Source organism: Crocodylus siamensis, chromosome 15, assembly GCF_052110815.1.
Source record: "Crocodylus siamensis isolate JL-2025a chromosome 15, ASM5211081v1, whole genome shotgun sequence".
Taxonomy (NCBI): domain Eukaryota; kingdom Metazoa; phylum Chordata; order Crocodylia; family Crocodylidae; genus Crocodylus; species Crocodylus siamensis.
In genome coordinates, this window is record NC_143409.1 from 16,572,819 (window position 1) to 16,597,033 (window position 24,215).

The 24,215-nt window shown below is 43.9% G+C and overlaps 2 long non-coding RNA genes across 3 annotated transcripts in view; both read right to left on the reverse strand.

Moving 5' to 3' along the window:
* LOC149852157 (uncharacterized) overlaps window positions 1–15,394 on the reverse strand; it is a 92,485-nt gene extending 77,091 nt beyond the window's left edge. For both annotated transcript variants that reach the window (XR_016439342.1, XR_016439341.1), the window contains exon 1: window positions 13,923–15,394. This is a non-coding gene — a long non-coding RNA (uncharacterized LOC149852157). The remainder of the gene's footprint in view (window positions 1–13,922) is intronic.
* LOC149852156 (uncharacterized) overlaps window positions 1–24,215 on the reverse strand; it is a 559,043-nt gene that overhangs the window by 245,823 nt on the left and 289,005 nt on the right. The window lies entirely within an intron of this gene.

Sequence of the window (24,215 nt, forward strand, 5' to 3'; positions counted from 1 at the left end):
GACTAGTTGCACAGCTTTGACCTGTTGCTAGAGGGCTGGTGAGTAGGGGCATGGCTAGGAGCTGACAAGCTGCTCCTTGCCTGTCTAGTTCACCAGCTCTCTAGTAGGGCTGTATGAAGCTTCAGGTGCTGACTTGATTTGGAGGAGATTCAGCCCAGTTCGGCACCCGAATCTCCAAATCTAAATCAAATCAGGAGACCAATTAAAAGGTCTGAATTGATTCAGAAAAGATTCAGATAGCTTTGGAGATTTGGGCAGTTCCCACTCACTGCTGCAGGGACTCTATGCTGGTCAGTAGGAAACAGGGAAGTGGGGAGGGGGAGAAGGGACCATGGGGGGGACCCCTGCCAGGCTCCATCCCCTTCCTGCTCCCCCAGCCCCCTAAGCACCCTCCAACTGCTTTGCCAGCCTCCCCCATGACTGACCCGCCTGGCCCCAGCTCCCAGCTCTTTATAAAAAAGCCCTTATTTCAACAACTTCTGCCAGGTGGGGGGTGATCACAGCTGCTCCCCATTGCCTCACGCTGCATGGAGGGGCTGTGCCATGAGCCCCCCACCCACTCTCATGGCAGAGCCCCCCCATGCAGCATGAGGCAATGGCTACCTGCCCCTAGCTCCTGGTTCTTTAAAAAAATAAAAATAATAGCCCCACACTGCAGCAGCCATTGGGGCTTCTGGGGGCTTGTATCAGAGCCCCCAATGCAGCATGGGGCAGTGGGGGGGCAGCGGGGATCATCCCCCCGCCTGGGAGGAGACAGTGAGCACACTTTTCTTTTCTTTCTTTCTTTTTTTTTTTTTAAGAGACAGCAGCTGGGGCCATGCAGGGCAGCCATGGGGGGATCTGGGGGCTTGTGGGAGAGCCCCCCATGCAGCATGGTGCAGTTGGGGGCAGCCACAATTACTCCCCTGCCTGGCAGCAGCTGATGAATATGGGACTTTTTTTTTTTTAATGAGCTGGGAGCTGGGGCTGGGCAGGGGTCAGAGGGCTCATGGCAGAGCCCCCCACATACTGTGAGGCAGCGGGGATCACCCCTCTGCTGGGTAGGAGCCGGCAAGTTAAGGCTTTTTTTTTTTTTTTTTTTTTAAATAAGGGCCAGGAGCTGGGGCTGGGCGGGAGATGGGGCGTGGGGCATTGGGGGGAAGCAGGGATCACCACCCTGTCTGGCAGGAGCTGGTGAGTGCCAGGCTATTTTTTTTTTTTTTTTTTTTTTTTTTTGAAGAGCTGGGGCCAGGTTGGGCAACCATTGATATGGCTGGGAGAGCAGGAGGAAGATGTGGCCAATTCCGAGATTCGGCCAAATCAGGAGCAGCCAAATATCCAAATCAGATTCAGTCAAATCGATTCAGGACAGTGATTCAAATCACTGTCCCCCGAATTGGCCAAATCCGAATCCGAAGCGAACATTAGCCGCTTCATGCAAACCTACTCTCTGGCAGCAACACACACACAGACCCCATCCAACACCCCCAGCGCACACATCTCAGCACCCCCATCCCGTGCACACACTTCCCAGCATTTCCCTCCGCTTCCCCCCAGACTTGCTTTTGGCTGCCAAGCAGCAAAGACAGGTTATGGGTTGGGAGCATCAGGGGCCATCCCCGAGTGCACAGGGCCACATGGAGCCTGGGAGTACGGAGAATCCGTGTTGCTGCTACTGCCACTGGCGGCAGCCAGAGGGGCATATGTACACAATCCCCACTACTGCTGCTCATGCAGCAAGCGAGGTGCTCCTTGTGTGTTTCCATGACACATGCAGTCAGGGACAGCCCCTGTCACTGATGCCCCTGTGCCCTGACTGTGTTGCTCAGTGTCTGAAGGCAAGTTTGGGAAGAGCAATGTATAAGTCATGTGCCACATCTTGCCAGGCCCTCCTACAGCCCAGAAATTCCCTAACCACTGCTCTGCTGTATGACCTGTCACGGGTGGAGGGTTGGGGATAAGAATCCAGGGGGACAGCTAGTCCACCTGGGAATGGTTCCTCCTGGTATACTGGAGGACTGCAAATTGGTTATTTTATCTCAAAGGAACATTTGGAAGTTAAGTAAAATCAAGCTGCCTAACGCAACTCCAGATAACACTTGCCTCAAGTGGCATAACTTTAAGATGCCTAGAGGGCACTTAGCATTTGTTAATGAGTTTGAATTCGCGAGCATTCAAGTTTTAAGTGCCTTTAAGATGAGCTAATTGTAACGTGTAATCTCATCTGCAGTGACTTCAGCTGAACGAAGAAAATGGAGGTGTTCAGTGCTTTGCTGGACAGGACATTAGGAATATTTGTGTATAACAGGCACCCCTCTATTATTGCGTCCCTGTTAACTGAAGAAATGGAACACAGCTAAGAAGTCTGTCTATGACAAAGAACAATTTACAAACTGCTATAGTAAGCATGTGTTTCAAACTAGGAATGTGATGATTTGGACACTTCTAAGCTATTAGCCCTGCATACTCATAAGGAAAAATAATTTGACCACCTTACTTTGTGAAGCCCTTATCATCACCGCTCTACCCATAGCAAATAAAAGCCCCTTTATGTGCAACCTGTGCTTTGATTTGTAATATAGCCCACATTCCCCTGAGTATAGCAGCTTTTAATTTTTTTTTAAATTACAACACTATCTTTTTATGAGGATTAGTTAATATTTGTGAAGCACTACTAAAATGAAAAGTGCTAAGTATTATAATTCACTCCCCCTCCAAATTCCACCAGTAGAAATGACACATCATTGAGCTGATGCATCATATTGAGTGACATTTCATTTCATTATACACTAATGTGCCAATATGCTTGATTCTAACAGGCCCAGGAAATTCAAATTGCTGCTGCTTACTAAATATTGTGCCATAAAAGCACTTTAAAAGCATTAAAAATGTAAATAAATATACTTGGGTGGGTGTTCAGATCTTTCCCTAACTCTTCTTTAAAGTGGTTTGCAAAATATTTTTGCAAATACTTCAGTGAGCACAGCAACAGTTCTTCAAAGATCTTTGCCTTTGAAGATCCAGCTGCAAAAGAGATTACATTTACTTTTGCAGCACTGTGGTTATGACAAACATCCTCCCAGTTGGGAGGTAAATGCTACTAAATATGTATCCTGACATCTCCAAGCTAAACCTCTACATCATCATGAGCCAAAAAGGGCCTACTGCTTTTCATACACACATGCAAAGTGGAAACTAGACCAAGTACAATCAAAACCCTATACCAATGCCCATGCTCCCCAAGATTGGAGTCACAGAATGAGAATGTCTCAGCATGAAGTCTGCCATCCCCTGATAACCACATATTCTCTCCCAGCTGGAATTTACTCATACACTTGGTATGAGTAATTCCCAGGACAACTACCTGGGAGTTGCATGTCCAATCTGAAGCTGAAATACAAGCCCACATTAATGTCATTTAGGCCTCCCAGATTTCATAGATTTCATAGACATTAGGGCTGGAAGGGACCTCGGAAGATCGAATCCAGTCCCCCGCCCAAAGGGCAGGAAGTCAGCTGGGGTCATAGGAGCCCAGCTAGATAAGCATCCAGTTTGCTCTTGAAGGTGTTCAGAGTAGGTGCTTGAACCACCTCTGATGGCAGGCTGTTCCAGACCTTGGGGGCTCGGACAGTAAAGAAATTCTTCCTTATGTCCAGCCTGAAGCAGTCTCGCAGTAGTTTATGACCGTTCGACCTCGCCATCCCTTGGGGCGCTCTGGTGAACAAATGTTCCCCAGATCCTGGTGGTCACCCCTGATAAACTTGTAGGTGGCCATCAGATCACCCCTGAGCCTGCGCTTTTCCGGGCTAAAGAGCCCCCTGGCTCAGCCTGTCATCTATAAGGTCTGTTTTCCTGACCTCTGATCATGCACGTGGCTCTTCTCTGGACTCTCTCATTTTAGTATTACACAAATATCATTTAGTACCTGAGCTGGAAAAAAATGTATTGCTTTAGAAGTCTTTAAATGTCCCTGTAGAAGACCCAGTGTAGCTGCCACTACATTAGTAAATCCATGTTAGCTGCCTCCCATAGAATACCTCATCTTTCAGTACATGTCTTTGAAAATGCTAGTTCGCCACTAGGCATGTACCATCCACCCATTTAATATGGTCAATTCACTGTCTAAGAAGAGAAAACCAATCAATTTCTCTGCTACTTTTAAGGGGATTTGCAAAAGAGTCCATGATTACATACCTATACAAACAGCAGCAACAGCAGTATGTTGCTTGTGGGGTAAAAAAAGAATCAAGATACAGGGACACTGTAGTGGTGGGCCATGTCTAATTACACTTACAGCAGGGCCATCATTCAAAATACTTGTGAGATGAAAAAATTAAGGACCTGACCACTTGTGGCCATCATCAAAGTCCCACTGGACTTTTTTTGTTTTTTAACAAGGCTAATTCACAATGTCCTCACCAGATTTCAATTTAATGGAATTACATTCTACCCTCCTTAACATTCTCCGTTTTCAAATTTTACTAAATTAATATACTCTACACTGTGGCATCTACTAGATAATGCATCCCAGACTGGTGTGCACTTTTAATGTATGTTCCTAAGCAGCTACTGTGTTTCATTCCACTGCATTTCAGTGAAAAGTAAAACCAAGGTCTGAATCCTGGGCTGTGTACAGACAAATCTCATAGATTTTGGTATATTAGAAGAAATGTCATCATCCACATCAGGTTGCAAAAGCCTTGGAGGAATCTGCATCCTGCCCCTCAACAAAGGATATAACTGGTATAAATCAACAGATCTGCACAGAACTGTGGAATCACTCGCCAAGTACAGACATCCAGTTTTCCCTGGGAGAGTCATAGCTCTTCCAGAAGAAACTGCAAGTGTACAGATGTCCAGGATTTTTCTCCCAAAGCAAAAATGGCTGCTCCAGGAGAACAATAACCTGGGAACAACTAGAGCTAAATCACTCCTGAGAAAGTTTCTCCTGAGAGAGTGAATGTCTATACACATTCTTCTGAGAGAAGCCACAGCACAATCCTCCAGCATCCCAGGCTGCTTTGCTTCTGTCCCCTTCCTCCTCCAGGGAGACAGTTTGTTGTTCAAAGGACTCTGCTATTCCAGCCAAACAGGGAACAGAACATACCCTATAAGGTGTGTACATGGGGACCTCCTGGCTACACAACATCAGCACAGCAAGCTCTTTGCTCTTTTTAAGAGCTTGACACAACATTTATCTCTATGTGCTGCTTATATAAGATTAGCAAACCTGAAAGGAAAGGTTCAGGTACGTACAAAAAGCCTATCTGCATTTATTTAAGCTTACCTCATTTAAGATATAGCAATTATCTATGGCTCTGTTAAATAATAATTAGCTAAATACCTCTCCCCACAGAATAGATGATGGATTGTTTGAAAGCAGGCTCAGCTCCAAAGGACTGAGCCAAAGCCCACTGAAGTCAAAAGGAGCTTTTCCATCAACTTTAATGGGCTTTGGATCAGATCCCAAAGTAATGCTAACAGCATAGGTGAGGGTGTATATGGCATGAAGTCAAGGAATGGTTGCTTATCAATTAACGTTGCTTTATTTGATCATTATCTGTCAAAGAAAAGCAAACAGCTTGTTATTGTTAGTATAAAAGGTGTCATGCACAAAAATAAACCAGGAATATAAGGCAAAATAAAACATTTGTCAGAGTACTTAAAAACTGAGTTCTGTGGTCTGACTTCCTCCAGATAGAAACTTTGTTTATATCATAAGATTTCTAGGCATGGGAGCAGCCAGAGGAAGTGGGATGTGGTTATAAAACTTGCCAGGATCATCCTACCTGCTGTGCTTCATTCCAGAATCTATTGTTATCATTTTCAAACTATTTGCTCTTCCATCTGTATTCTGGATTGTACCATTGTAATATTTTGATCTTAAACTCTTCCAGAAATGAACCTGGAACACAACTGTTTCAAATGTGTTATAAACTATGTAAAAAAATAATTCTGAGGTTTCTTTATATGCTTTACTGGGGATGGTGTTTTATTTATTTATTTATTTTGGTTTTGCTTTACTTATGTTTTCCATTTTTTTGGCAAGAATACTTACACGGTGAGAAACCATGAAATCCATTGGATCTGAAGATCAAAACTTGACCCATAACCTAGTGAAAAGGTTTTTGACTTTTGGTAATGCTTTTCCTACAGATAAGAAACTCTTAATTTCAAAGTCAGATCTTGTAAGTAATCACCCATATCATTTTAAAATGTATTTTCCATTAGCATTCATGCCAGTGCAACTCAAGTGCATGACTGTTTATAGGATGCAAACACTACCTGCTTGCATTTTAAAATGAATTATTTTTAATCAGATTTTACAGATTTCTCCTCTTTCTCCTCTACTTTTTAAAACCAGGAAAGTATAAAATGGTATATAGACACAAGTGTATTACAATAGGTTTGAAAGGATTTATGGGTTCTACTACTATTATCCTCAAGGTTAAATAGACATTTTGATTTTGAGGTAATGACATTCTCATAGAATTACAGGGCTGGAAGTGACTTCAAGAGTTTCCTAAATCCACAGATGCAGGATTTTCTTTACCTTGAAAATGTCCAATGGCGATTCCACAACTCCCTTAGGCATTTGTTCCAATGCTGTAGTGCCTTGGGAAGTTGCAGAATCTCCTTCCCTTCTTGAATATGCTCAGCCAAATCTTTAGAGTTCCCAGAAGAGTCCAGCAGTTCTATTAGTCACAGCCAAACAAACTTTAAAGAAGTAACTCAAGTTTGACTTGTCAGCCCACAACTAGACAGACATAATGTAAAAAAAAAAAAGGGTTACTGCCTCATATTTGAAGTAGCCTCTTATTTCTATGATCTATTCTCAATCTTCACAAACTCTGGTAGCACAATACATTTGTCACACTTCATCTCAATGCTCAACTTGGACAATAGATGCAGTGGACAAAAGTAAGGAGCACAGATGTGTCTGCTCTAAGTAGCATGCCTTGTATTGTAAACTTGGGAATCTATTCTTTCCAATAGTCTTTTGAGCTAATTCTTCTAAAAGCAGATAATGTACTTTTGAGAGGAAAGCTTGTCTGGGAACGGGAGCACAAAAACCAATAGATTAGCAGCAATTAATGTAACAGAAAGTCCTTGCAGAAAAAAATCCTATAAAAGACAAGTACACCAAATGTTATTGTCTGACAGCTGTTTGATTAAACAAAAGCCTTTATTTTATTCACATATCCCATTCCCTTTGCACATAAGGAATATTTGCAACTGACTTAATTTTAAATAATCTTAGAACACAACTACCATTTGTTCTCAACAACGGTACGTGTTGGAGGGGCTCTCTCTCAGACTGTGCCTACACATAGGGCCCTTTTCTGACGCTCAGGAGAGGGAGTTCATAAATTCTGCTTGCTTCCTGATGTTTCCTGACAATCAGGCCATCATGAAGCAGTGGCTAATCTGGCACTGGGAATTTTATAACCTCCAGTGCTTCTCCGTGATATCTTCTGAGGAGTTAGGGCTGGAGCACAGTCTCTCAAGATCATCAGTTGATTCCCACTGGAGAGAGGAAGGATATCAACACTCCACCCCCGCCCAATATCTCCTATTAGGGTAAGGCAGGAAACAAGGGAACCCTTTCAGAGGAGCAATTAGTTTGTTGGCTGTGAGGGGGCAAGCTATAAAACCCCACCATACATCATGGCTTTACTTCCTGCAGTTGGTGTAAGGACCGTCCTGGCCCTTAAGCAATGAAAACAAATATAAGGGTGCTCTAGGTATTTGGAAGCAATATGCCTCATAGTTATGTAGTAGGGTGGTTCATAGTTTTAAGAAATAGGTTAGATGAGCACTTTTATAGGATGGCTTGGATAGGCATGATCCTACCTTGAACAGGGGGTGGGACTAGATAACCTCCTGAGGTCCCTTCCAGCATTACTTTCTATGGTCATATAATTCTATGCAACAGCAGCTATGTCAGCATAGTAGCATGCCTGTTGCTTGGTTTTTTAAGTGATCCGTGTTCCAGTGAAATACATCATACAGGCAGCACTGGGAACTGAAGTCTTCTGTCTCAGAAACACATACAGAGAGAGTCAGAAGCAGTACAAGCTTCTACCCAGGACCATCCCCTCCAGCAAGAATGGTGATAACTTATTCACAATGCCCACTAAAGTCCTTGTCCTGATGAACATGACAGCAAGCTTGACAATCAGCTGCAATGGTAATTTTTATAATCACAATAACTGTCTAGCAGTACCCAGAATCAGGCAGCCATCTCCTTTCACAAACACCAGAGACTCAGTAAAAGGCCATCAGTCTTACAGATTACCACCCTCAGCCAAGTGACCTATATCATGTTTGCAGTTCTCCAGCGAGTTTGAAGCTGCCAGTAAAACTGGCTGAGAAACTGGTCTTATTTTTTGTTTAAAAAATAGACAGAGATAATTTGGTAAAAATGCGACATTTCAGCAAAACATTTCAACCTTTAAAGTTTTTCCAACCAACACATTTGCCAAAAATTCTGCATCACAATCCTGTCTGTTGACCTGTTGATACTATATGATTCTCTCACACACAGATATAGTTGCAGACACCAAGAATAAAGCCAGGCAAAATTATAGCAGCAGCAAGATTGCTCAAATCTTAAATTGTTTCTTGTCTGTAGTCATCCTAAAGCCTGCCACAGTTATCAGTTAACCGTTGCAGCCTAGAATCAATTTTTCCACAGTTACCAGAGAAAAGTTTGGCCCTTTCTTGCCTTGTACCAATCCCAACTCATGCAGTCCCCTCCAGGAAACCAAGAATAACATCGAGAACTACATTCTCATACTGTGCTCATCAGTCATGCAAACTTTAAGACTCCTACATGTTTCAGTGAGAAATCTATGTCCTAACAACAGTTTATTCCCAAATCTCTAAGATTTTTTTTTCTAAAGTAATGTTGTTCTAGTTATTCTCTTGTACACATTTTTTCTACTAAAGATTTTTTAAAAAAAGACAAAATAATGGTTTTTCAGACTGGATTAAGTAAAAGCTAGATATATGTAATGGAGAACAAGTGCATAGGCCAAAGAGCATGAAATGACTTGTCCAAAGCTGCACAGTGAAGATCTAGAACCAGATTTTATGAAATCCTGGCCTCAATAAAATGAAATGATATCAATTTTAGTGGAGCTGGAAATTCATTGAAACTATTAGAGATAGGTAGTTAGCCACATTATTCTGAAGTGAGGCAGAAGTGAGAGTATTTTTGAACCTTACAGACTAACAAAATGAGAGATATGTATTTCTATATATATTTAGTTAGTAGACCATACTCTCTCTTTCAAAATTTTTGGGAGAGGTAGGAAAAATACATAGGAGGTGCATTTCTAAAGAATTTAGTTTAGCTTAATTATAGCTGGCGCACATCAAACTGGCCCACGTTCAATAAAGTTTGGGAATATTTTGTTCTTTTTTTTACTTGTTTTCTTTTAGTTTTGAAATTGTAAAGACAAATTTAGCATTGTATGGTTAGAGGCTTCGCAACAATGTTTTCAGTATAAATACTCAACTCTTTTCATACAGTTGTTTATAATTAGAAAGTATCACACAGATCAGTTTCAATAAGGAAAGTTACCCATAAACAAGCACATCTCAATCTCCCCAAAAAGGCCTTGAAATCAGAAACAAAAACTGCAAGATGAGGTTGTAAAAGGATAAAATCTCAGATGTGTAAAACTTGTTTACATTTTTTTTCATATTGCAGAGGAAAACAAACTCGCTACAAAAGAAAATTAAGAGAGGCTTGTCTATTTGATCCATCAGAGACACTCTGTTAGTGAATACAGGAAACTTTGATCAAAAGACAACCACCAAGTTTCCAAAAGAACCTTTACGTTGGATCTTTGCATTTACCAGGAAAGGAGTTAGAAGACATCATGCCATTGTCCCAATAATTATTGTGCTGGGCTCTATATAGATTGAACTGTTCATAGCTTTAAGACATTAGTGTCCAAAAATAAAACCACAAGCATATTTCCCATTAAAGGAAATATGATTTTTCTTCCAGATTCAGTGAATATAAAAGTTACCTGGAAGATGGTCCAAGAAGTAGGATAAATTGATTTCATGGATGGTTATTTTAATGTCCTAACCAAGATTACAAAACTGATCCATATATCTTACAAAATAAACCTTCACACACTTTTAGATTTTTCTTCTAATTAGTGTGCTATGAATAAATGAAGCATCTGTGCATAAGTAATATGTTTATGAATACAGGGCTAAATTATGTTTCCCACAAGGAAGGCCCTCATTGAGCTCATTCAATAGTGTCAAGGGTGTCATAATGCCTTAGTTATACCACAACAGTGATGTGAAAGAAGCACAATTATCAGTTCAGCTGTTAGCACCTTAAATGTGTAGCTATCACACTCCCATCGTTCTCAGGGCATTTGTCAGCAATCATACATCATGGCCATAACCTTGCCACAGTATTCCTGCCTTGAGCACCATTACCAAGTATACCTCATGCACTCTCCCAATACTTACAGCCCACACCTTCCCAATACCCACAGCCACGGCTGAAGTTTTCATGCTCAGCAATGATCCACATGTTACTTTTATAGTTTTTAAATGTATTTAGTGAGCTAATTTACATAACTGAAAGCAACTTGTATGTTGCCTCAAATTTCAGCTTTGGATCAAGAGTCTTAGCCTCATAGGCTTCCACGTGACTTCAGGGATCAATGAGTCCTGCAAGAATGAAGAATGCACTATTTCAGAGGAATGCCTGCTCACCCAGGCTCTTCTAGAAAACCTAAAAAGAAAGAGATTCCTGAACTTGCCTAGGAAGATTATTTCATTGTCATACTGTTCTGACAGCAAGGAAGACTGTTTTAGAGTTTTAATCTACCTTGGTTTTGCTGCACTTAAAACCCATCACTTCATATCCTACCCTCTGCAGCAAGGGAGAACAGTGGTTCACCCTCTTTATAGAAACCGATCAAACGTTTGAAATGTTCCATCATCCCCACCTCCTCAAGAGTCATCTTTTCTCCAAACTAGATGTAGCTAGTTCCCTCGACCTTTCATAGTTTCATAGTTTCTAGGGTCGGAAGGGACCTGAACAGATCATCTAGTCCAACCCCCTGCCATGGCAGGAAAGAATACTGGGGTCAAATGACCCCAGCAAGGTGTACATCTAACCTCCTCTTAAACACCCCTAGGATAGGAGCCTGCACCACTTCTCTTGGAAGCTGGTTCCAGACCCGAGCCGCCCTGACAGCGAAGTAGTGCCTCCTGATATCTAACCTAAACCTACCCTCTGCCAGCTTGTGACTGTTATTCCTGGTTCCTCCTGGCGGTGCTCGGGGGAACAGTGACTCCCCCAATGCCTGCTGATCCCCCCTGACTAGTTTATAACAGGCCACAAGATCCCCCCTCAGCCTTCTCTTTTGGAGGCTGAACAGGTTCAGGTCCCATAGCCTCTCCTCATGGGGCCTGCCCTGCTGTCCCCTGATCATACAAGTGGCCCTCCGCTGGACCCTCTCCATGCTGTCGACATCCCTCTTGAAGTGCGGTGCCCAGAACTGGACGCAGTACTCCAGCTGCGGCCTGACCAGTGCTGCATAGAGGGGGAGGATCACCTCTTTGGACCTGCTCGAGATGCATCTCTGGATGCATGACAAGGTGCGGTTGGCCTTCCTAACTGCCTTCCCACACTGCCGGCCCATGTTCATCTTGGAGTCAATGATGACCCCAAGATCCTTTTCCGCCTCCGTGCTGACAAGAGGGGAGTTCCCTAACCTGTAGGCATGGTGCCGGTTGTTCCTCCCGAGGTGCATCACCTTACACTTGTCTGTGTTGAAACCCATCCTATTCTCATCCGCCCACCCTTGTAACCTGTCTAGGTCTGATTGTAGCCTGTTGCATCCTTCCAGTGTGCCCATGTCCCCCCACATCTTAGTGTCATCAGCAAATTTGAAGAGGGTGCTTTTTACCCCCTCGTCCAAATCACTGATGAAGATGTTGAACAGTGCGGGCCCGAGGACCGAGCCCTGGAGGACCCCCTGCCCACGTCCTTCCAGGTTGAGAAGGACCCATCCACTACCACCCTCTGGGTGCAGCCCTCCAGCCAGTTGGCGACCCATTTGACTGTGTGGGTGTCTACACCACAGACCCCCAGTTTCTTAATGAGAACAGGGTGAGAGACAGTGTCAAAAGCCTTCCGGAAGTCCAGGAAGACTATATCCACTGCTACCCCTGCATCTAATGATCTGGTGATCTGATTGTAAAAGGCCACCAGGTTGGTCTGACAGGACCTGCCACTGATGAACCTGTGTTGGTTGCCCCTAAGCATGCAGTCCCCTGCTGGCCCCTCCTGGATGTGTGCCAGCATAATTTTCTCAAACAGCTTGCCTAGGAGCGAGGTAAGACTAACTGGTCGATAGTTTCCTGGGTCCTCCTTCCTGCCTTTTTTGAAGATGGGAACCACGTTGGCCCTCTTCCAGTCCTCCGGTACCTCACCAGAGCACCACGAGTGCTCGTAAAGCCGTGCCAGGGGACTTGCAATGACCTCGGCCAGTTCCTTTAGAACTCTAGGGTGGAGATCATGCGGGCCGGCTGACTTGAATACGTCCAACCCCTCCAGATGCTCCCTAACTAAATCCTCGCTAACCCGTGGCCCAGGTGTGCCTCCCCCAGGGCCCAAGGGGGGCCCAGCAGGGAGGTGGCTGTTCTGGTCCCTACTTAGGAAGACGGAGGCAAAGAAATCGTTAAACATGTTAGCTTTGCCATCTGGTGTGATGACCAAGTCTCCCATCGCATCCTGCAAGGGCCCATTACCCGGGACCTTCTTTTTACCCCCTATGTATTTAAAAAGGGAATTCTTATTGTCCTTAATCTGGGAAGCTAGTCTCAGTTCCATCTCTGCCTTGGCCTTCCTAACTACCCCCCTACATCCCCGAGCAACTACAGAATAGTCCTCCCTGGTGATGACCCCTTCTTTCCATTGGGTGTAAGCCTCCTTTTTAGCAAGGAGACATTCCCGGATGCTTTTGGTGAGCCATGGAGGCTTGTGTGCTCTCCTGCTCCCTTTGATCCTCATTGGGGTTACCTTCCTTTGGTCTTGGAGGATCGTCTCCTTAAGGAGTGACCACTCTTCTTGGACACCTGGCTCCCCTCCCCTCCGGGACCTCAGCGCTTCTCCAACTATCCTCCTTAGCTTGTTGAAGTCTGCCCTCCTAAAATCTAGGGCCGCTGCCTTACTGCATGCCTTTGCCACCTTGCGCTGGATGGTGAATTCCAGCAGGTGATGATCATTGTCGCCCAGGTGGTCAGGCACCCGCAGCCCCCTCACCAGGTCATCACCCATGGCCAGCACTAGGTCCAACAAGGCGTCTCCCTTGGTGGGGCTGTGCACCTCCTGGGTTAGATGGAGGTCCTGCACTCTGTCCAAGAACCTACATGAATGTTCAGACCTGGCTGACTGCTCTTCCCAGCAGATGTCCAGGAAATTCAGGTCCCCCATGACTACCAACCACAGCCTTAGCCTTCACTACCTCTGTGAGCTGACCCAAGAATTCCTGGTCAAGCTCTTCTCCCTGGTTGGGAGGTCTGTAGTAGACCCCCACCATTAAGTCCCTTTCCCCTCGACTGCCTTGTACTCTAACCCAAAGCACTTCAGAGTGCCCCTCCCGACTCCTTGCTAATTGACGAGGATGTGTATTCCTCCTTAATATAGAGTGCCATGCCCCCACCTCTCTTTCCTATCCTGTCCCTCCTGTACAGCCTATAGCCCAATCATGCGTTGCGTCCCACCACGTTTCTGTAATCCCCACTATGTCCGGGCTGATGCCAGCCAGCAGGAGGGTGAGTTCCTCCTGCTTGTTACCCATACTACGAGTGTTTCTGTAGAGGCATTTGAGGCCTCCTGTGGATGTGTGTACTGACCCCCTAGTCCCAGTGTTACCCTGGCCCCTATCTCTTACCTGTTTATTCGCTTCGCTCGTTGGTCTGGGCTGGGCTGTAGTTGTGGGTGCTGTTTGGTCTGGCAGTCTGATGTTTCCTCCGCCCACATCTTCCCCTTCCCCCGACAAGCCTAGTCTAAAGCCCGCCGGAGGAGGTCCACCAACCTAGAAGAGAACACACGCTTACCTTTAGGGGAAAGGTGGAGCCCATCCCATCCCAGCATGTCTCTCATCATGATATGCCAGTCATGGCTGAGGAAGCCAAAGCCCTCCTCAAAGCACCATTCCTGTAGCCACCAGTTGGTCTCCGCGATGCATGTTTCATGCCGTCTGCCTCATCCACTCACTGACAGGATAGAAGAGAAAACCACTTGTGCGCCCATCTCCTTCAGCACGCACCCCAGAGTGGCACACACCTCATCCGGCTGGCATTCCAACCACTTTATCATTTTTGTTGCTCCCCCACTTCATATAACCACAAAGTAGTACTGTCACCTCCTGTGTCCTACATATGATATTCCTGTTAATGAAGCCCAAAATTGCATTGGGGGTTTTTTGCAACTTCGTTAGGTGGCTGACTTATATTAAGGCTGTGATCCATTAAATCTACCAGTTCCTTCTCAGTAGCACTATGGTGGCCTAGCCAATCATCTCCTATTCTGTATTTCTATATTTGGGTTTTCTTCCCTGGGAGCAGCACCATTTATTTATCTTTGTTGAATTTCTTTGTATTGTCTTGATCTCATTTCTCCAATGCATCAAGTTTCTTTCTAATTCTATTCCTATCCTCCAAAGCCCTAATGTTGTGCCATCTGCAGACCTGATAATAAAGCTCTCTATTTTTGCATCCAAGTCATTACCAGAAACAATAAACCACACCAGAACAGACCATGTGGAACCTGACTTAAAACCTCTTGCTATTTTGACATTGATCCATTAACAGATACTCATTGCTTGTGGGTATTCAGCTGAGTCTATCTAGCTCACATTTCTCAAGTCTACCTAGGAAAACATTATGTGGAACTGTATCAAAAGCCAGACTAAAGTCCAAACATATTATGTTCACTGCCAAAGGAAGATATTAAGTTGTTTTGGCATCATTTACTTGTAAGAAATCGATTATTTTATAAATTTTCTCCTTTAGCTTCCCAAGTATTGAAGTCAGGTCCTCCTTTTCTCCCTTTTTAATGATGGCTGTTCCAGTGCTCTGGGACCTCATGGCTTTGCAAAAATTATTGCCAATGGCTTCAACGTTTCTTCAGCCAGTTCCCACAGCACCCTAGAATTAATTTCATCAGGCTTTTCAAACTTGCATTCAAATTTAACGAGAACTCTCTGACACTTCTTATATATCAGCTCTTCTCTTTCTTTGTCCACATTAATTTTGTCAGCTGTCTGGCTGTGTGGTTTTATGCTTTGTTTTGGTTTTTCTTTCTTTTTTTTTCTTTTTGTAATGACAGGCAAAGTAATTATTGAGTAGTTCTAGTTCTGCTTTCTTCTCCTATTCCATTAATACTTTACCCTGGCAAGTGAGCAGTGGATCTACAGTTTCCTTGGTCTGTCTTCTCTTTCCAACATATTTAAAGAACCACTTCTTGTCATTTTTTAACAGTCCTTGCCAGTTATACCTCATTTTTTGCCTTTGCTTTCTTGATTTTGTCCTTGAAAGTTCTTGTTTTCCTTGGCATCCATCCTTAGCGACTCACTCTTCTTTGGCTGTATGCATATCTTTTGGCTTTGAGGTAGCTAAGTTCCTCATGTAGCCACATCAGTCTCCTGTAGTTCTTATCTTTCCCATGTTGATATAGATTATTTTTGAGCTCTTTTGGGAACTGCTCCCCCTGAAAAGAAGTAGATCAGCCTGCCAAAACTCAGGACTGAGGCACAGACATTTATATCTTCTGTCAAACATGTTCCCAGTTCTACTACTACAGTGACAGCTTCTTCAATATCAGCCAGGGTATGACAAGGAACCTGTAGGGAATCTGTTGGCAGCTGTAGTTGATGGATGGAACATGTCTATGGTGCTAAGGAGAAAGGGATTCTGGAGAATATCTGGAAGTGGCAGGGGTGTCCAGGGTGGAGACTGTTCAAAGAACGGTGTTGGACCTCACACCTTCCATCCCTGTTACTTTAGACCTTGAGCTTTCTTTGCCCATTCCCCCACTGTTTGTATCCAACCAGAGAAACATCAAAAAGGGCAAAAAGATAGATCAACAATCTGCATGGCCAGTAGACTCCACAATTACCCCAGCATTCCTGCAGCCCACCTATCTGTAGTAGTCACTTGAGAGGCAGAAGTATTTGCCCTTTGACAGTCCTGGACTTTCTACTTGCATTTTTGAGCTGAGAGAAAGGGACTTTCTGCTACTTCTTCAGCTTTTGGGGAGCGTTACAGGTCATTTGGCTGGATGCAATGATTTAATGTTGCATGTAGGTAAAACCAAAAGATTGGCAGATGCTTTTGTTCAATATCTTCATTAACAATCTGGAAGATGGGATGGATTGGACCTCAACAGGTTAATGGATGACATCAAGCTGGGGAGAGTATTAGATATGCTGGAGGGTAAGGTCAGGATTCAGAGTGACCTAGACAAATTGGAGGATTTGCCCAAAATAAATCTTATAAGGTTCAATAAGGACATGAGGTACAATAAGGACAAGAAATAATAATAATTGCTCTGAAGGCCTGTTTACTTTTTTCACCTGTTTACCTACCTGATTTAGGTGGGGCTTAAAATGTTACCCTCAGGGTTTAGTTTAAAAGTCCAATCATCTGAGCAAGATTTAGTTCATCCCAGATATCTCCTATGTCCTTATGGCATCACCTAGTCAATCTGAGCACCAAAACCCTCATATAGGTCTAGTTTCCACCTCCAAAATACAATCCAATATGAAAGAACCTGTGATGCAGTGTGAACAGTTGTAATGGATGCTCATTGTACACTGATGAAGGGAAGTCATTATTCCTCTCTAATCAGCACTGGTGAGGCCACATCTGGAGTACTGAATACATTTTTGGGTCCCCCACTACAGCAAGGATGTGGACAAGTTGAAGAGTCCAGCAGAGGGCAGCAAAAATTCTTAGGAGGCTGGGGCACATGACTTCTGAGGAGAGGCTGAGGGAACTGGGTTTATTTAGTCTGCAGAAAAGAAGACTGATTGGGTGGGGGGCGGGGTTTGATAGCAGCATTTAACTACCTGAAGGTTTTGCCTCTTACAGCTTAATATTCTTGATTCAGTTTCCCATGAGATACCCTACAGCACAACAGCATCCATCATGTTGCCTATACTGCATTGCATTTGTTTTTTTATTTTTGTAAGGTGGTTAAAAACATTAGAAATACATGTCTGTGGTCTCTACAACAAGCAGGGAGTAGAAGTCTCCATTGGAACATTATCACAGTCTGTGTAGGACAAGCATAAGTCATGTTTCAGGCTCAAGCTCAATGACTAATTTAAAATAAATTTTCCTTTGATACCAAACTGGAATCACTTAAGAGGAAAATGATTTTTGTAGGAAAGAAATTTACTTAAACCTTTTGGACTAAGTACAGATGATCAAAAAGCCCAAGGCTGAATCAATTCAATTGTCACAGGTTAGTCTAAATTGCACAGATGGAACCAATAAGCAAGTGAACAGACAGTTAATTTTGATTCTGGAAATGCAGCCACATGTCTGAGGTGGGCCACACCAGAAGCTGGGGAGCACTAGAGAATGACTCCCTGCTTCACTGGAGCAAACAGCTTGGGCCAAGGGTAGCCTGCCCACCCTGCAAGGAGGGGTTTCTGCGGGAGGCAAAAAGCATCCTGGGATCCCAAGTACAGAGTTGACTTGAATCTGGAGGGGATCTGGGACAGCAATTCAATAAACTGATTTAACTTAAATCAGTTAAGTCTGATACTACATCCATCCAAGTTGATCTTAAATTGGTTTTGGCCATTTTGAAAGCAGTTTATATGCACTGAACTTCTAGGCTAAGGTCAGACATTCACAAAGCCTGAGCCTGAATTGATTCAGTCTTTGCAGGTTAGTCTAACCTGGCTAGGCTGAATGGGTTTGTGACTGCGCAGACATCCCCTCTGGACTGAGGAAATTCAGGGTCACGCCGATAGTGGCTCAGGCTAGGAGCTGGGGGGGGGGTGGTGACTAGAGCAGCCCTCCATTCCCTTCTTCAATGCTTAAGGGGGGAGGCATGGCCAAGCCCCAGCAGCACACTCTGATTAGGAAGGGGGTCCCCTCCCCGCCCACTTGATAACAGAGCATTTATCAGCTGTGTTATCAGCATTTATCACCCCCTCAGAAAACAAAGCCTCTCTCATTAGCTCAACCTCTTCTTAAACAACTTTTTACAAGGAAGGGAACATTCAAAGAAGGGACATTACCAGCTACCTGTTGATTAGCTGCAAAAAGCTCTAAGCCAGCACTGTGCTGTCTGCTTTTGTCCTGTCTGCCTTACACAGACACTCTCAGCATTAGCACATGCTGGCTTTGGTCTGTGCTATGAGATGGAGAAAGAAGGGAATTTCTGCTTGAGCATCAAGCAGTGAGGGGCGGGTCAAGGGAAGCCAGGCAGATGCTGCTATGCCTGCAAGTTTCTGCAGGAGCTCCAGTGAGGGAGCACAGGGGAGTGGCCAGTTCAGCTGTCTGGAGCACAGCCCCACTTAGCCCAAACAGCATGCTGGGAGACTCTGATTTAACTTAAACCAGGAAGGGGTCTAGGACAGACATTTCATAAACCACTTTGAGCCAAATCAGTTAGCTGTAATACTACATTCAACCAGGTTTATCTCAAACCAGTTTCAGCCATTTTCAAGCTGATTTATGTGCACTGAACATCTGTTCCTTTACAGGTTTAAACCAGTTTCTGATCACTTAAACCGGTTTATGTGTAATGTCTGTCCCTAGCCCGGTTGTGTTACAAATTTGAACAAGTTTTAATGGACCTCATCATGAATAAACTTCAATTAATATGAACATTATTATGACTGCTTTTTAGCCATTTAAAATTATATCACTTTATCTTTCAAGAAACATGGAAGCAGCAAGCTTTTTTGTGTCGTGCCCCCAACCCCCACTGCATTATATGAGTCAAAATCAGTTTTATTTAAATGCTCATTTGGGGCCAGCTTTTGGGAGATATATGGGCTGCGTACTCAAACAGCAGTGCAGGACTGAAAAGTGGGCTCCCCTCTACTAGCCTGTAGTAGCAGCATTCACCATACAGCAACTGCTTCAACATGTTACCTGCCTTTTCCAGTAAGGCATGCCACACCAGTGCTGTTCTCTGATTTGGGTCCTCAAGATCCCCCAAAGCAGCTTACTTCTATAAAATGCCTAAAAGAGGACTTCGCACATCCATCACCAGGATTTTTGGAGTAAGTCTACAAAGGAGGAGGGTGCAAAGAGTTACAAGTTTCTCTGCTGTTTCATAAAGGCTAACAAGCTAGTCTTTTGTGGTAAATGGTTTCTTGCCCGCTGATTACACATTTTTCTTGTGCCTATTAAAGCTTTAGGAGCCCTTGAAAAAAATCCTGTGACCACTGGAAAGAACACAACTCAGCTAAATTCTTGCCACCAGCTACCACAGTTGTTGCAGATTTCCTTCTCAAGCAAGATGGGGTTAGAGCTGAGGCACTTACAGAGAATTCCATAACGTTTAGATTGGAAGACGGGAATAGGAGGGATTTTTACAGTGTCAAGAAAATCCTTGAGCCATTAGTGGATGTGCTGTGGCAGAACCATGCCAGTTTTCATGCCTTTCTGGATTTCCTACAATCCAAGTATTCTTTATGAAAAGTATTTCTTATCCCCTCACTTACTCTAGTAAAATAAGTGGCAAAGAACAATTATCGTCTCTAGCAGTATTGTGTCCCCCTCCTCACCTCCCTTCCCTTCCAAAAAGAGTTTTCCAGCAAAACATTTAACCTGTCCAGAGAAAAGAGATCCTCGAACATTTTGCAGAAGTTCCATGCTCCTTCCTTTTTTTGCTATTTAGAAGATAGTCATAATAAAAGGAAGATGTTTCTCTAGCTACTGCCATAAAGTCACAATTCATTCTTCTAAAATACCCCTGAGAGGCAACAACCAACAGAGGAACAACTGTGTTTCCAACATACCACAAAAAACACCACATGAACAAAAATTTCAGAAGTAAATATTTGCAAAGGTGCCTGAATTAGGCACTTCACTGATGTGACCTCATTCACATACTCATTTTAACTTGATCAGGAAATCCCCCAGAAATATCTGGGTAATACAGGACTTGTTCATAATTTGAGGTCCAATCCTGCAAGCTAGAAAGTATTTTATTCCTCCCATGGGTACCTGCTACTTAGTGGGCTCTGATAGAAGTGAATTTTTTTGCTCGATCTGACCCCTGAAAGCACTCAATAGCCATGACCCAACACAAGTACATGGTTGCACAGCACTTCAAAACTGGCTAATCATGCAAAAAAGTAACCCTTGTCTAATCAGGTAGCCGATGAAGGTGCTCTACTGTAGATTGACTCAGGGAACGGTATAGAAAGGGTTACTTGTCAAGCCCCTAGTGTGGCACAGGGTGGAGGCAGCGAGTCTCCTCCCTGTGCAGCCAAGGAGGGGTGTCCCATGTGCTCCCCCACCCACAGGGAAACAGCCAGCTCTCTGAGCTGATGGAGATTCCCCTGTTGTGGAGGGGCAGTGGGGGAGGGCTCAGAGAGTATGCCCCCTCCATGCCAGTGCCATGTGGCACTGGGAACATTTTCCTGCTGGGGGGAGGGGGCAAGGGGCCACTCCAGCCCTGATTGCTGGTTTGACACCTCCCCCCTATCTGCCCTCATGGATGCAGCCAGCCAGCTGACCATCTGGGTCTCCTTGCATGTGGGGGAGCTCTGGGGGCTCCCCAGAACGAGGCCTTCAGGAGGTGACATTCCTGCCTGAGTAGGCAGGGTGCTGGTGTCAAGGGATGATATTTAAGATGCCTTTGAATGACAACATGCCCAGAAGCATGGTATCCCATAGCACCATCCCTCACTATTAGCTCACTGCTGACTCAGAGACCATAATGTCAACTGCTGATTCCCTAAATTTCCCCTCGGAGGCTTCCTGTAGGGCTTCCAATGATTAACTGTTCTGTAATGTTATGGAGCTTTGTGTTTCACTCTGGACACTGCTGCATTACAAAGGTGGGTGAAATAATCCCTTTTGTCAAGAGATATATTTAATATACAGTGAGAAGAAAATGCTTTGTAACAAAGCACTATCATTATTACTCTGAAGTGTCCCTTCCAGGACAGTTAGAATCACAAGAAAATTAGCAATCACCAAAGAGAGAACTTGCGTTATTCACTCTGCCCCCTGGCAACTTACAGAACTATTTCCTTACATCATTCCAACTAGTGTCTTATCTAACCTGTTCTTAAATAACTGAATTGATAATATCTCAGCCACCTCTCTTGATAAGCTATTCAGCTCCTCATGAGCAAGAAGTTCTCTCTAATGAGGGCCACTTATGAGGTTTAATTAAAAAAAAAACTTAGCCCAGAAATATTCCAGATTTCTTCATTTGCTGAAGTTGCTAATTGACACTATGTATATTTAAGCTCTCTTGACATTTTCAATATAAATAGCATCTGTGACTCTACGTCTAAAGATGCAAGCCTTGGGTTGCATATCAATTGTCTGAGCACTGAGCAAAACATAACTCAGTCACATAGATATTACATCTATTTCACACAATTAAACGTGAAGGGCCATACCTTTTTATTCTATGATTATAGTCTGGCTCTTGGCTGATCATTGACTGGGAAATGGCAGTGGCAGACACCGAGTCTTTTAAATTGAAAGACAAGATGGAGGACTGAAAGCTGCTATAAATAATTAATTTCAGGTTACTGTGCAATCCTGGAACCCTGTTGATTTTAAAGCCATTAATTGCTTGTTAGATTCCATTAAATCACTCTGAAAAGCATGTTTAAAGTTAAAAAGATGCAGATAATAAAGGCAGTTCTTTGCTTCGGCTATGACTTTTACCCAGGAAAGAAAACTGCCTTGGAGCAAGGGAAAGAGATGGGACACGATTCATTTGATGCATGTGCATAAGGATGAAACAAAACATGACCTATTTTGTCCCACAGTAATGCCTTGCACACCAGTGAACTGAAATTTAAAGGAGGTGACTCAAATTTATTATGGTTCCCTCTAACAATTATCAGTCTGGCTACTGATGCCCCCAATTCCAGAGACATTAATTTTAAAACATAAGAGCAAGGAACATTGCCTTTGATTTACTTATAGCTGATATGACAACACTTACAAATCTCAGCTTTACATTTCAAAATAAACTAGACTGGCAATATTTTTCCTGACAAAGTAACTTCATTATGACTTGCAATGATAAAAAGCCTAATGTGTTTCCTAGAAATGAAACAATAACCTTTTGACAGTAATTAAACATTTACAGATACCAATAAAGTGATGCCTCACTAGTGTTTATAGAATTGCAGTAAGGAAGCAAAAATGACATACATAAAATAAGTGAATTCAATTTTCATATCTTTGCTTTTTATTTGTCTCTTTCTTTCACATTAATAATGAATCATAAAATGATAGAAAGTTAGGGTTGGAAGGGACCTCAGTATGTCATCTAGTCTAACCTCTAGCTCAAAGCAGGACCATCCCCAACTAGATCATCCCAGCCAAGCTTCGTCTAGCCAGGTCCTAAAAACCTCCAAGGACAGAGCTTCCACCACCTCTCTGGGTAACCTGTTCCAGTGCATCACCACCCTCCTAGTGAGAAAATTCTTCCTAATATCGAACCTAAAATTCCCTTGCTGCAACTTAAGCTCATTGCTCCTTGTTCTGTCATCTGCCACCACTGAGAACAGTCCAGATCCATCCTCTTTCAAACCTCCTCCAGGTAGTTGAAGGCTGCTATTAGGTCTCCTCTTATCTAGACTAAATAAGCCCAATTCCCTCAGTCTTTCTTTATATGCCATGTCCCCTAGCCCCCTTACCATTTTGGACTACATCCTTGGCCAGTGGAAGTGGGGGGCGGAAACTGAACAGCCACATATTGTCTCACCAGTGCTGAATAGACGAGAATAATCACTCCCCTTGACCTGCTGAGAACACACCTACCAATACAGCTCAGTATACCTTTCGCTTTCTTTGCAACAAGGGCACACTGTTGGCTCATAGCCATCTTATTGTCCACCATAACCCCCAGGTCCTTTTCTGCAGAGCTGCTGCCCAGCCAGTCAGTCCCCAGCCTATATTGGTGCATGAGACTATTTTGTCCTAAGTGCAGGACTTGCACTTGTCCTTGTTGAACCTCATGAGATACCTTTTGGCCCAATCCTCCAATTTGTCGCGGATCTCTGAATAGATATCCACTCCATATCCAATAGATATCCTCCTATAGATATCCACTTTCTAAGTTTATCAACTTTCAACAATACAGTATTTTTTTCCTGATAAAAAGATCAAGTAATAAAAAGTAATTAAAAAGAAAAGAGAATTTGAGTTTATGCCTTCTTTTGCTTTTTAAGGTGAGAAAAGAAGGTACAACAGGTTTAGGTTTTTTACAGGAGTTTGGAGTCTCTTTTCATAAACATTTATTTTCCTTTTTGGTTTTCATATTAGTTATTCAGGATTTGCCTACCCTGGAAGACACTGATGCTACAAGCACATGGGATTTGGTCTCCAATCACGAGGCTTACTTTTAGCCACAGGATCATAGATCAGGTCCTGCTTGTACACATTTCACCAATTCTGGGAGCTACACTAGGAATGCAACCTAAATAAGTTGAGGTGGAAGGAGGAGTAGGTGTGAGGAGGGGTGGGTGGGACCCAGGGAAGGCTAGCAGGTCAGTGAGTGGGGATTTGCTGGGTTTAGGTGTTAGGGCTACTTGGAGGGCTAACCATAGCCCAGTCAGAGTGTGGATAAGGGTAGAAACGCAAAGCATCTGAGCTTTCCCAGCCCCAGAGCACACTCTGAGCATGTGCACATTCCATAGATCTGAATAGCCCGTGCCCCATGGGCAACTGGTGCCTCCTGAATCTGGGGGGGCCTCCACATCTCTGATAGGGGGGTCCTCCCAGCAGCTTATCACCAACTGGGGGAGAGGGAGTCTCCCAGCAGCCGACTGCCATGCCAGAATTTCCAGTTTTGTGGCTGGCGCTTGCAGGGGGGGCCACACGCATGCCCTATATGTCGCCAATGCCATGCCTGAGCTAGTTTAGTGCACCACCTCAGGTGAACCAAGTTAGATCAGGCCAGTCATCTTTTCCCATATCTAACCTCTATGAACCTACAGACAGTAGGGGTGTGC